At 33.6% G+C, this 13,405-nt stretch overlaps 1 protein-coding gene across 1 annotated transcript in view; it reads right to left on the reverse strand.

The window, feature by feature from the left end:
• mwh (multiple wing hairs) overlaps positions 1-13,405 on the reverse strand; it is a 194,735-nt gene that overhangs the window by 159,118 nt on the left and 22,212 nt on the right. The gene's annotated exons all lie outside the window — the stretch shown is intronic.

A 13,405-nucleotide genomic window follows, 5' to 3' on the forward strand; every position in this document is an offset into this window, starting at 1 on the left:
TAATTGTTTGAATAATCTCCTCCGTGAGGCTAAACAAAAATATTTTAGTATGAAGTTTAATGATGTTAAAGGTAACCCGTTGAAAACTTGGCAAATAATCCTTAATGTTATAGGTCAGCGGTCTAATATTCTACCAACGGAAGTGACTGTTAATGAGGTTATAATTGCAGATGGTACTGGGATATGTAATGAGTTTTTAAATCATTTTTGTTCAGTAGGCCTACAAATAGCCGAATATATATATATATATATATATATATATATATATATATATATATATATATATATATATATATATATATATATATATATATATATATATATATATATATATATATATATATATATATATATATATATATATATATATATATATATATATATATATATATATATATATATATATATATATATATATATATATAGGAATTATGGTGATTCCCCGCAGTATAAAACCAATATAAGCATGTGAATTTGTTATACGCGCAAAAAGGTTCACCCAAAACTGATCGAACCACTACCAAGTTGTTACCAAGTACACTGGTTGCTGATTATTTATCCTAAGCGTTTTGCGGAATGGGAATGATGTCGCAAGCTAGAAGAATTGCCTCTTATTACTACTTAAATCTGCTAACCCAAGAAAGTTTTAGGAAAAGCGATGACAAAGGGTATCATATATAAATAAAAACTTAATCTCTTTAAAAATGGATCTTAATCTCTTTATATATATATATATATATATATATATATATATATATATATATATATATATATATATATATATATATATATATATATATATATATATATATATATATATATATATATATATATATATATATATATATATATATATATATATATATATATATATATATATATATATATATATATATATATATATATATATATATATATATATATATATAAAAATTATATATATATATATATATATATATATATATATATATATATATATATATAGCCGACATTTGTTTCTAAACTATTATATTTTCATCCTATTTTGTTTTATTTCATTAGGATTAACCAAACTTCCCTTTTCGCGTGGGTTACAGATAGTACATAAGTACCAAAATTTACCATAATCGTCAGCCAGCCGTCTGTAGAGTTGTTATGTGTAAGCCCCCTCCTCCATAAAAGTCAGAGCCAAAAGTCCACCACTAAAAATATTTAAAGTAGTAGAATTCAAATGAAGAACGATAATTGTCAACACTAGTGACATATAATCTAGTAAATAATAGTGTCAGTTGCTGGATAAAAATGGTGCCCAACAATAACAGAGAGTGTACAGCCCCTTATATCATTTGTCATTATATATCATGAAAGCCATAATTAAAAGTACAGTATGCGCACATACTTGACTACCTTTAATAATGGTTATGCCAAAATTGACAAGCATTGCCAAGTCCGTTATATCCTCCAGTCTTCGTAAGTGTTTTGTGTTACAACCGTTTTTTTTTCTTTCTTTTTTTTCGTGTTTCTATATATAATCAAATAAAATATTTTTCGATTCAATTATTATAATTTCCTTTGTGAATCATAGCTGTATTTCTTTTATTTGGACTGACTTAATCAAAAAGGCGCTAGTAGTGGGGGGGGGGGGGTCCGAAAAATAATTTTTTAGTATTTCCGTTGAAAAGATCCTTTTTTATGGTATTTTCTAATGAAAAAAGGAAAACTTGCCCTCTTTTATTTTTCATTTTGCCCCTCCTCCGTAATTTCATGAATTGGCCACAGCGGTGGATTCAAGGGGGCGTTTGCCCTCATAGATTTCCCTCTAGAGTTTGTAAATCACGTTGTTTTTCTGTTTTTTTTTTTTTTTTTTTTTTTTTTTTAGTGGGGAGATATTTTCGCCAAAAATGCTTTTTCTAGTACCCTTTATTCAGAATTGAATCAAAAGCAAAAATTTGTCCCACTCCTAGATTTTGAGAATACCTTTTTGTGAGCTGAAGCTACGAAAAGGAACAAACACTACTTTCGTTATTTACAGGAGAACAAAAATAACAACAAAACTCTTATCCTTAGATAACATAACAAAAATACTTGCTAGCTCTCATTTAATTATGCAAAAGGAGGGGGCATGGAGAGGGGGGAGGGGTATGTGATACAGTATGAACGAGGGGCCTTCAGAGCTTCACTCTCTTTTCTAAAATAAGATACACGTATTTACGACTTTCTTCTGTAATTTCTCACTTTTATTCATACATTTTACCTGTTGTGGTGCTATCTTCCTCCCCCTCAAATGCTGTACCTTCCTAAACATATTCTAGCGAACATAATTAGTTTAGGGGCCCACCCCCTTCCAATCTTCTCCGTCCGTCATACTTTCTTCTAATGCAAACACAACTTTGTTCGCTGCTTTGGCAATTTCAGCTCCCCCTAAAAAAAAAATACTCTGCACATAACCGTTTCTAATTGACATTTTATGGTTGGGCTGGGCTAGTCGAATAAACTCAGATGCGTAACAACAGCTGAAGCCCCTTCTTTTTATTTGGGGAGGAGGGGGAATGGCATGCTGCGAGGTGTATAGTTCAAATACTTTTCAAAACGAAAGCAACTGATAGAAAAATGAGGCTGTCCAGAGAATCCCAGCAATACGTTCTTAGATTGAAAATTCTCCCGTATATGCTTCATGTGTAGACAATTAAAGTCAAACTTTTTGTTTTAAAAAAAGGCCATCTTTATTACTATTGTTTAAATACTTTCCAAAATAAAACTCCTTTGAATTTCCAATTATTCGCTGGTAAATTTGGAGGTGGATCATTTGACCCTTACACCGTTTAAAGCTACGGCATCATGAATATTGTTCGGTTTACCGAGGTTTCGGGTCCTTTGGTCTCATTATAACTAATTTAAAAAAAAAACAAAGTTTTTCTGAAGGAAGTAAAGAGCGAAGTTGAAACTTAAAACGGACAAAAATTATTACTTCACAGCCTATTGAGTATATATTAATATAAGTAGTACAAATAAACCAACTAATTATGTTTCCCTATGCCTTTATGATTATACAAAACTAGCGCTTTACTGAAAACACAAAAGTCAAGTGTAAAAAACAGGATTATTGATTTAAGAGTCAAAAGTGAGTATGTGGCCTGGCAACACTAAACAAATCTATAAATCTTTTCATAGTCTTGCACCAGTTGCGACATTAGTAACTTCCAGTATACAATTTAAATTATCTTAAAAACATAAGCGTAAAACTAAATATTTTTTAATAACCGCGAAGTAATTGAACAGCATACAGTAATATTGGATTGATTTATAAAGCAGCATTTTGCTCTCACCAGCTATAATACCAATTGTGGGTAATATACAGTCTTAAATTATAAGAAATATGTTTTAGCCTCACTTGAAATGAAGATCAAATAAGACATAATATGAACTCTGGAAATCCGATTACTTCTCTCTATACAAGAGTGAATTTCAAGCTATGATAGGAATTCTAAAGGTAGTCTATAGTCCTAATACTAGCAAGATGGTCTTAATTTGAACTTGTATACAAACTAATCATGACATGTCCTTTTAAGAACCAAAACGAGAGCCAGTCATTGAACCGAGCCATTGTGCAGAAGTGATATCAAATTAAACGTAAAAAAATAAAGCAAATCCTAAAATAGATTGTTGCTTTATCTTAAAAGGGATTGATAATATTTTGATTCTATAAAAGGTGTCGTTAATTGGTTTGCTTTTACTGTACCTAAACACCTATATTATTTTGTGTTTTCACTAAAGCGCTAGTTTTTTATAATCATAAAAGCATAGGGAAACATAATTAGTTGGTTTATTTGTACTAGTTATATTAATATATATTAAATAGGCTGTGAAGTAATAATTTTTGTCCGTTTTAAGTTTTAACTTCGTTCTTTACTTCCCTCAGAAAAACTTTATTTTTTTTAAATTAATCTTCGTTCGTTTTTTATTAAAACTTAATACAGAAACAGCGCTGCCGTGATCTTTTTTATTTATCGGAATAATTTATGCTCGTTTTAAGTTTTAAGGTCACTTCTTAGTTTCAGTTGAAAACTTATTTTTAAGATAATTTCTAATTATCAACGATCTAGGGGAGATAAGACAGCTCTAAAAAAATACTGCAAACAACCGTGACCGCTAAGGAACCTTTCAGCCCATAACATAAATTCTATTATCTATACTTCACAAAAAATAACATGTTTTTCAGGAACGTTTTTTTTTCGAAGAGCATAAAGCTGTTTTTACTCGGCCGACATCGCCTGAAAAAGCCATAATGAAGACAGGGCTTTATAAATCACCTTCTGACTAGCAGAAACAAGAAGGCTACTGTAACAAAAGAAAGCTGTTTTAAGGGCCCATTTAAAAGCTTATATTTATACTTAATCGCTTTTCATAAATTTGACTCGATAGCACATTCCCACAAAGTGCACTTTCATTTGTTTCCCGAACTTTTTTAAATGAAACAAGTGTCTTTTCGAATGAACTGACCAAAAAAGGTGATTTCAAAACCTAGGCAAGAGCAAAAACTAAGGGGGGAAGGACGTCCCTTCCCCTCATTTACCGCCGTTAGAACTAGCACACAGGCTTCATCACAGAGTGAAGTTTGAAGGTTCGATTCAAAACTGTTGATCAATAAAGCTTAATTTTTGGTAGATATTTAGTTGAAAAGTTTTTAGTTTTAGTTAATTTGCTTTCGCAATAATCCTTTACTTTTAGCATGACTAGTTGATTTATGAAACTTACTAAGAGGGTCTGGAGGGGAAAGTATATGTGAGGGGATCTTATAAACCTCCAGTTAAGGGATTTGGACCATAATTATTGCAACGGTACAATTTTATGCTTCCAAACTCTTCCACTTAAGAAGTGGCACCAAAAGTGCCATTTTTAGAGCTATATGGCACTTTTGGATGGTAAAATTGATGAAAAGCACGTAGATATGAGTAATAGGTTTTAAATCTGCCTTCCCGGGATATGCCTTAAAAATGAGTGCCATTAAAAATCACTTTTTAAAGTTCTGCTAGCCCAATAGACCCACACTGTAAAAAAATCGTTTGAGATTCATCAAAAATTGTTTGTAATGTTTATCAACAACAAACTTGAATTTCAACAGCTGAAATTGAGTACTGGAGAAACATTTTGGAATTCCATGGTCATTATTGAATTTCCAATTTGTTGAGAAACAAAAATATTGAATTCCCATACCCGAATTGAATTTTCAGTGTTTTGACAAAACAACATGTTGGATTTTAAGGACGAATTTCCATTTTATTTGCTCGATTTCCCGTTCTTTTATTTGATTTCCATCACTAGCGTTGTTCAATTTCCTAGGTCTACAGTCTAATATCTAGTTCTCAGGATTCAGTTTGCCTTTCTTCTTTCTGAAGCATCAATAAATACAAAAAATAATCTCATTTATTTTACAAGAACAGAAAATTACAACAAAAAAATTCTCCCAGATAATATGACACCTCTTAACGGCTGCATATTTTCATGGTGGAAATCAGTAAATCAATTGCGTAGCAGCAGGCATGAATGAATGAATGATTTTATTCAGTGATTAAACCCGTACAGAGTATTTCACTATCTAATCTACAAAATATAGCATAAAATATCAAAAACTGAGAAACACAAGCAAAATACTAAACACCACACATAAATAAGGAAAAGGAAAAACGATAAATTGACAACAATTATTAGCACTTAATAGTAATTAAATTAAGGAGAAAAAAAAAAAAAAAAAAAAAAAAAAAAAAATCTATACAATGTCTAGTCTCTTTGTTCGGTTCAAGTATTCCAAAACGGCATACCGAGCCTCATTGATGAACCAGATAACATTAATATTAAAATTATTAGAGGAAGAAAAACCTTGTAATTTATATTGCATTTCAATTCTTTCATTTTCAAAAAATTTACACTCAAACAGGTAATGATATAAAGTCTCCTCGTCACCACAATCACAATTGGAACAATCGCTTTTATTAATTCTACAAAAAAATGAATTTAATTTACAGTGACCAGTTACAATTTGTGTCAGCTTATAATTAGGAGTAATTTTTGTGACTTGAAGAAGGTCAATATGATCAGTAAAAAACTGAAGGGACCAGGGCTTAACAGCTTGGCAAAATAGATCATACCATTTCATATATAGGTTTTTACGTAAGGTTTTCTGAATTTCATTTAAATTATTAGATGTAGAAAGGGAATTACCCACTAGAGAATTTACTTGCGAGTCCGTATAATGTGAATGATAATTTAAATTATAATTATTTAAGCTATTGAGGGGTGGCCAGTAATCAGGCCTTCCTCTCTTTAGATATCTGGTGAGAGATATGTCTTTGGCTCTAAAATTGATAGGAAGGCATCCCACTAAAGCTGTTATTGTCTCAGTTTTAGCGGATAAAAAAGCTTTGGAAATCAAAACCGTAGAAATTCTTTGGACAGATACTAACTTTTTTACAAGTTGTTTTTTATTAGCAGCAGGCATACATAAGACACTTGAGTAAGAAATATTTTCCAATCAGGAAAACAGTGACACACGGACTTGAAGTGAAAATGAAATTAAATCGAGGCACAAATAAAAGAAAGAGTTCCCCCCTTTTTTCTAACTCCAGAGGTGAACGGTTGCAATAATAATGCCACAAATCCTGTATTTTCTGAATGCCTTTAACTTACTCATCAGATCTCATCAAATCTCTTGTTCGCCACCTCATCAAATCTGTGTTTTAAAATTGAAACCTTGCAAAATAGATCTTCTGCTTAGATGAAGTACAACAGAATTGTTTTCAGCTTCACAACTTTGCTCAATCCCAATTTATACGGTTTTAAAGATATGCAAATACATTTCCTAAATTTTGAAGAAAAAAAAACATTTATATGGCTGAAAATTCTACTCAAATAACCGGAATTTCATTTTTGAACTAAGCCTTGAGAAAAAGAAACTGATAACTGAAAATTAAGGTAAAATGTTGTTTTGTCAAAATTTCAATAAGTATAGACATGTCATGTAGGCAAATTTAAGGACCCTCTAGAGGGAGAAGGAGTGGAGGTAGGTACTTCAAAATACCTTTCCGGGACATACTTTGGTGCTTATGTACTATCTGGAACACATGCGCAAGATGGAAAGATATATAGGAAAGATGCGGGTTTCTTTCGAAACGGGTTTCTTTCAATAGAGAAATAGATTGTAAAGCGTGGTTTGTTATTGGGTTTACAATATTTAAACTATTGTTTTTTGGGGTTTAGGGGGAAAAATGTACCTAGGTTTGGTTAGGTATTTAATATATTCTATGTTTTATCCCCCCCCATCCCCCCATAAAGTGCAAATATATAGCCGATATTTGTTCCTAAACTCTTTTATTTTTATCCGATTTTATTTTACTTCATTAGCATCAACCAAACTTCATTTTTCGCGTGTGTTCCAGATAGTACCATACATAAGTACCTATACTTTAGCCTGTAGACCCATCCCTGGAAGTTTCATTTTCCTAACCTAACCCCTTTCCAAGATATCCAAAAGTAGCTATAGTAGAATTGGCACTGTTCTGTTAGCTGTAAGCCACGCAAGATACGTGATCAAAGAAACTAGTCAAACAGGTTCTCTCAACAGAGAATTGGATTGCAAACAGTGGTTTCTAACTGCGTTTACAATATTTAAACTTTAGTTTTTGGGGGTTTAGGGGGAAAAAAGGTACCTAGGTCTGGTTATTTATTTAATATATGCTATGCTTTACCCCCCCCCCCCATCCTCCTAATGTGCAAATATATAACCGATTTTTTTTCTAAACTATTCCATTTTTATCCTTTTTTGTTTTATTTCATTAGCATTAACCAAACTTCACTTCTTGCATGGTTTACAGCTAATAGAACAGTACAGTAGAATTTTACTAAACTTTCTTTTATTTATAAAAATGTACTATCTTAAACATATTGGGAAACATAAGACGCAAGTTATCAATATTAATAAACTAAACTGAATACTTGCATCACAATCAGAATGTCTTCTCTTTCTGATCTGAATGCCCCCTAGGCAAAATCGTCTCTTCGTCGTTTGAAGGTCTTAACATTAAATCTACTTCTGTATTATACGTTTGTAGGTAGTTGAAGGAGAGGATTTTTTTTTGTTTGGCAAATTGATCTCAAATAATAACATTCAAAAACAAAATAATAGACAAATTAGGTCTTGGGAGGAGGTTTAGTTGCACTCCAATCTTTACGGTCTCTTAAAAAGGACACTAGAACAAAAAACGACAAATAGAAACGCATCCGTGATCAGACTTCTGGCAAAAATATAAATTCCACATTTGTGCAGATAGGAGATCATAACCCCCAAAATAACATTTTCTGATACGCTGAATCGGAAGGTCTGATTTACATTCAGATTTATTGACTTTTTGGGGGGTGTTTCTCCCTTTTTCGAAAATCAGGCTCCCTGTTTTCAAAACCCCTTTTTCTTCTAAGGCTTAGCCTTTGGTGGGTAGATATTAAACGTAATGAAATTTATATATTTGCAATCTGCATAAAAACCCAATTCTCATCAATTGTAATCAAAATTCCATTTTTGAGTTTCAGTTACAATTGAGCTGAGTCGCTCCTTAATTACAGTTTAACACCAGGAACTGTTTGATAAAACTTATTGGGCTAACGTCCTATTTTTTAATTAATCCTGTAGCAAACCGAAGTTTTTGAAGCACGAGTAATGCTATTAAAGTGTAGTATTTCTGAGTCCAGCTGAAATGTGAACCATTTTAGAAAATTCTCATTATTGGGGAAGCTTTGGGTCCCCTTAAGTGAACCTAAAGGACTCAAATACTCTTACGGGCGTCTTATTTTCTTCTATATATTTGCTTACTTGGTTATTCAGCGTAAGCAGCAAATTTATGGCACACGGTAAAAAAAAACGTACTTTCACTTTGACAGCATTATTTCACGTTTGATCAGCGTACTTTCTAGTTGTTGGGTTAGCGTGAAAATACACTTTTTTAGTGTATAGGTACTTCTGCCGTGTTTTTACATTCATCGAATATATGTTTAAACTCGTTCAGTGTACTGGGAGAAGCTAATGACAATCAACTCTTGCGAAAATGGGTCATACCGCGGGGCATGACCGATGCAAAAATATCGTGAGGGTTTTTGATCTATGGGGATTAAAAGCTACACAAACGAAGACCTTTCACTTGTGGTTGTGGACTTATTTCTGAAAGGTAAATTCTTTTGATGTTTTTTTTTAGTTTTATATAAGTCTTATGAACTCTGCAGATAGAATGGTAAAATTCTACGTTAGCTACTTTTGGCTATTTTGGAAAGAGGTTAGATTAGGAAAATGAAAGTTTCAGGGATGCGTCTACAGGCTAAAGTATGTACCGGGAAGGTGTTTTGAAGTATTTGCCTCCACTCCTCCCTCTAGAGGGTGCTAACCTTTGTTGACCTTTAAAAATCTGTGTGTTATAAAAGTGAAACCTTGTTAAATAGATCTTCTGCTTAAATAAAGTACAACAAAATTCTTTTCAGCTTCACAACTTTGCTCAATCCCAATTTATAAGGTTTTAAATATATGCAAATATATTTCCTAAATAAAAAAAAGCCATTGGTACGGCTTAAAATTCTACTCAAATAACAGGAATTGCATTTTCAAAACTAAGGCCAGAGACAATTAAGGTTAAAAAATTTAAGGTTAAAAGTTGTTTTGTCAAAATTTCAATAGGTCATGTGACCTGTCATGTAGGCAAATTTCAGGAGCCTCTAGAGGCAAAAAGAGTGGAGGTAGGTACTTCAAAATACTTTCCCGGGACATACTTTAGCCTGTAGACCTATCCCTGTAACTCCTTTCCAAAATAGCCAAAAGTAGCTAAAGTAGCATTTTTAGAATTAAACAATGCTCTCTGTGATTCTAGGCGTTTACCCCTCCCTGGAAAATACCCCTGCGGAAAATACCCAGCGGGTTATAATATTCAACGGGGGTTTTTTATGGGGGGGGGGGTAAACGCCAGTGACCACCCTCTGTACAGTGGCGGGCATTTGTGAAATCAAAAGGGAAAGGGGATTCTTATCAGAAAACACTTCTATAATACACTATTAATATACGTAAAAATTCTATTAATAAGATTTAATGTTTCTTTCCATTTTTATACATGTTGTCAAATAGTAATTAGATAATATATTTATCCGACTTCAAATAGATTGTAGAATTGTACTAATATAAATTAAGCAAATTAAGTGACATTTGAGTTTTGTGTTAACTTCAAGAGGAGGCACGGGATAAAAGTCATATACAAAGGAGCGTTGGCCTTTGGGTCCCGGCTCCTTCCAATGTCAAATTGTCTGAGAATCGAATCCGATATTTTACGGGTGGCGCCTCATCTTCGCAGAGAAGTGTAACATAATGGAAGTGTCTTATTTTTATTCTTTAAAGAAATCATGTGATTCAGAATTCAATCCTCCGTTTGAATGTAACAGCCACTTCCTCTGGAAGCTCCGGTCAGAAAATTAGAAAATTTTGGAATTTCCACATTGCATCCCACACTAAACCACGAAATTGCAAAAGTTTTCACATGCTTTAGTGTATTAGAAGTATTTTAGTAGTTGAGTCAAAATTCAGAAATTCTTGTTTACTAAAAGTTTTTTCTGCACCTTTATCTGTATGTCAAATTTGAAACATGCGAAAGGTGTTTTGGCTTTTACAGTACTAATGGGAGCTGTTCTGTCTTTCTGTTTTAGCCTACCTGCCAAGAAAATGACTGAAATACATTACATTGTTGACTATTTTTTTTTTTTTAGAATGAGCTTTAGCTTAGTTTAAACAGGTTGGGCCACAAGTCACCATACAGAAATAAACTAACTATGTTTCTTTCAGAAACACTTTATTCATAGAACATGCTCTGTATGGTTATCAATATTTTGGATGTGCATTCAAATATTTTGTCATACTCATGATGAACATAAATTATCAAACCATGATCTGCTACAAAAATATAAGCATTTATTCTATTTGCTTTATTACTCGTTCATTCATGCTTAAGGTTCTACTCAAAAGAGCGTAAGAGGAAAATTAAGCTACAAATTAAGGACGTGATTTGCTTTGGAGCAGGGGGTGCGCACCTAGGAGTGTATAAAGCCATCTTTTCCAGGTTTGTGTATTGTCAAACTTCTTTGCAGATCTGATCTTGATGGCATCAAATTGCAGAACTTCATGGCAAATCCTAGTTTGTTCATTTTGTTCATTGGAACTTCACAGCCTGCGAGAATATACATTTCATGTTAAACAGCATGCCAGTCTGTTCGCCTCTCGTCGTGCCATATGCCCCATACCCAACTGCTATCAGGCATTCAGTTGGCACAACAAAATAGTGCCTAGTGAGACTGCAATCAGATTTCCCTGCAGTATAGGTTGCTGTCAATTAGACTTTGTGAGGAGAGACCTCCTGTTTAGCCACCTCTGCTCCCATATAAAAGATTCAGATGAAGTACCATGTCCTTTTAGAGGCTGTAGTAAGAAGTTTCAAGTACAGGTCTCCCTACGTTCTCATATTTGCAGAGAACTAAAAAATAATAAGGCTTTAAACTACCTGAGCACTCCCCCTGACCATGATAAAGACTGTATTGAAGAAAATAATGTGGCTTTAAACAATCTGAACACTCCTCCTGACCATGATAAAGATTGTGTTGAAGAAAATGAATATTCTGAGCCTCTAGACTCAGAAATGCTAGATTTGAACCAAGATGAAATAATGGGAGTTGGTTTAGCAGCTAAAAATAAAACAGCTGGATTGAGACAAACATCCTCAGGGGACTCGGGTATCCGTGATATGAAGCCTAGAAGGCAAGCACTTACAGATGGGCTTGCTTTGCTTCTCCTTCGATTAGAATCAGAGAAACATGTAGCTGCCTCAACTGTCAGTTTTATTCTTGAGAACTTTAGACTTCTCTTCACTGAGTCTCATGAAATTGTAGTAGAAGAACTTAAAGAAAGTGTTGCTAAATGCATCTCTTCTGTTTTTCAGCCAGATTTGTTTAAGAAAATATGTGATGAAATTGAATGTCATTATATGCAGGATCCTTTGCTGCTTGTTACAGACCCTGCCACTGGATCACTGAGATCTCAGTACATGGGAGACCAGTATTTTACAAGTTGCGGTACTGGGGTACCGGAGCAAGTCTTTATCGGACTTGATAAGTATGGAAACAGAAGATTTGTTCAAGTAGTTTCAGTTGCAGCCACCTTGGAAAATCTTTTCAAAGATAGAGGACTTCTTGCATTTCTGATGGATTGGTATCATTCTTCAGCAGAAGGTGTATATAGAGACTTCTATGATGGTAACCGTTTTGCTTCTTTATATGCTTCTGATCCAGACATGAAGAAAAATGTGATATTTCTTCAGCTCTACCAAGATGAGGTAAAAATAAAAAAAAACACTTAAAAAGTCTACATCAGGAAAGTACAACACTCTAGCTTTTTATATGAGAGTTCTCAACTTCCCATCTTGGCTTCGAGCAAGGCTAGATCTAGTGCAGTTAGTTATGCTAGTGCTGGCATCGAACTTCAAGATCGTTGGTACTGAAAAAGTCTTCAAGAAGGCTGTGAATGAATTAAAGTTTCTTTGTACTGAAGGCATTGTGATTGATGGTACAAGGCTTAAAATTATAGTTTTCTGTATATGTGGAGATAACTTGGACTCGAATTTTATTGGGGGGTTTGTAAAATGCTTTAACCGAAATGTGCAGAAACCCTGCGGAGTCTGCATGTTCTCTGGAAAAACTGCAGCTAAAGACTATTGTAAAATTCAGTTTCCTCTTAGAACTAAAGCATCCTATGAGGAATCTTTAAACAAGCTGCAAGACCCAAATTTTAGGAAGCAGTCTGTAAATGGCGTGAAGTTCAATTCTGATTTCAATGCCTTGCCCAACTTTCATGTGACAGAACTTACATTACCGCCATGCATAGACCATGACTTGTATGGAGGTGTTCTGAAGTGGGATGCTGGAAAATGTTTGCAGCGCTTGATTATTGATGGGGTTTTCAAAGAATCAGAGCTTAGTGCTAGTGTTGCCAACTTTGACTACAAGGGTATAGATGCTAAGGACAAACCTCCTCCTTTCTCAAATGATTTTAAATGCCTTGAAGGTGATGCAATCCAAAATCTGGTATTTCCTCGCCAGTTTCCTCTAATACTTGGCCATTTAGTTCCAAGAAAGGCTGAAAACGAATGTTGGTCTCTAATGTTGCTGATGAGGAAAATTGTATTGCTTGTGTCAAGTCGGAGGTTTACAGACATGCTTATTGCAAAGTTAGGTTTTACAATAATAATGTACCTTGAATTGAAAGCAAAAATATTTGAGGATGATGAAAATAGGTTCAAGGACCATACAATGCGTCACTTTCCTTTGTATGTGCGAACACTGGGCCCCCTAATTCACTATT

Source organism: Artemia sp. Qi Xiang Cuo, chromosome 3 (assembly GCF_049724085.1).
Source record: "Artemia sp. Qi Xiang Cuo chromosome 3, ASM4972408v1, whole genome shotgun sequence".
Lineage (NCBI taxonomy): Eukaryota > Metazoa > Arthropoda > Branchiopoda > Anostraca > Artemiidae > Artemia > Artemia sp. Qi Xiang Cuo.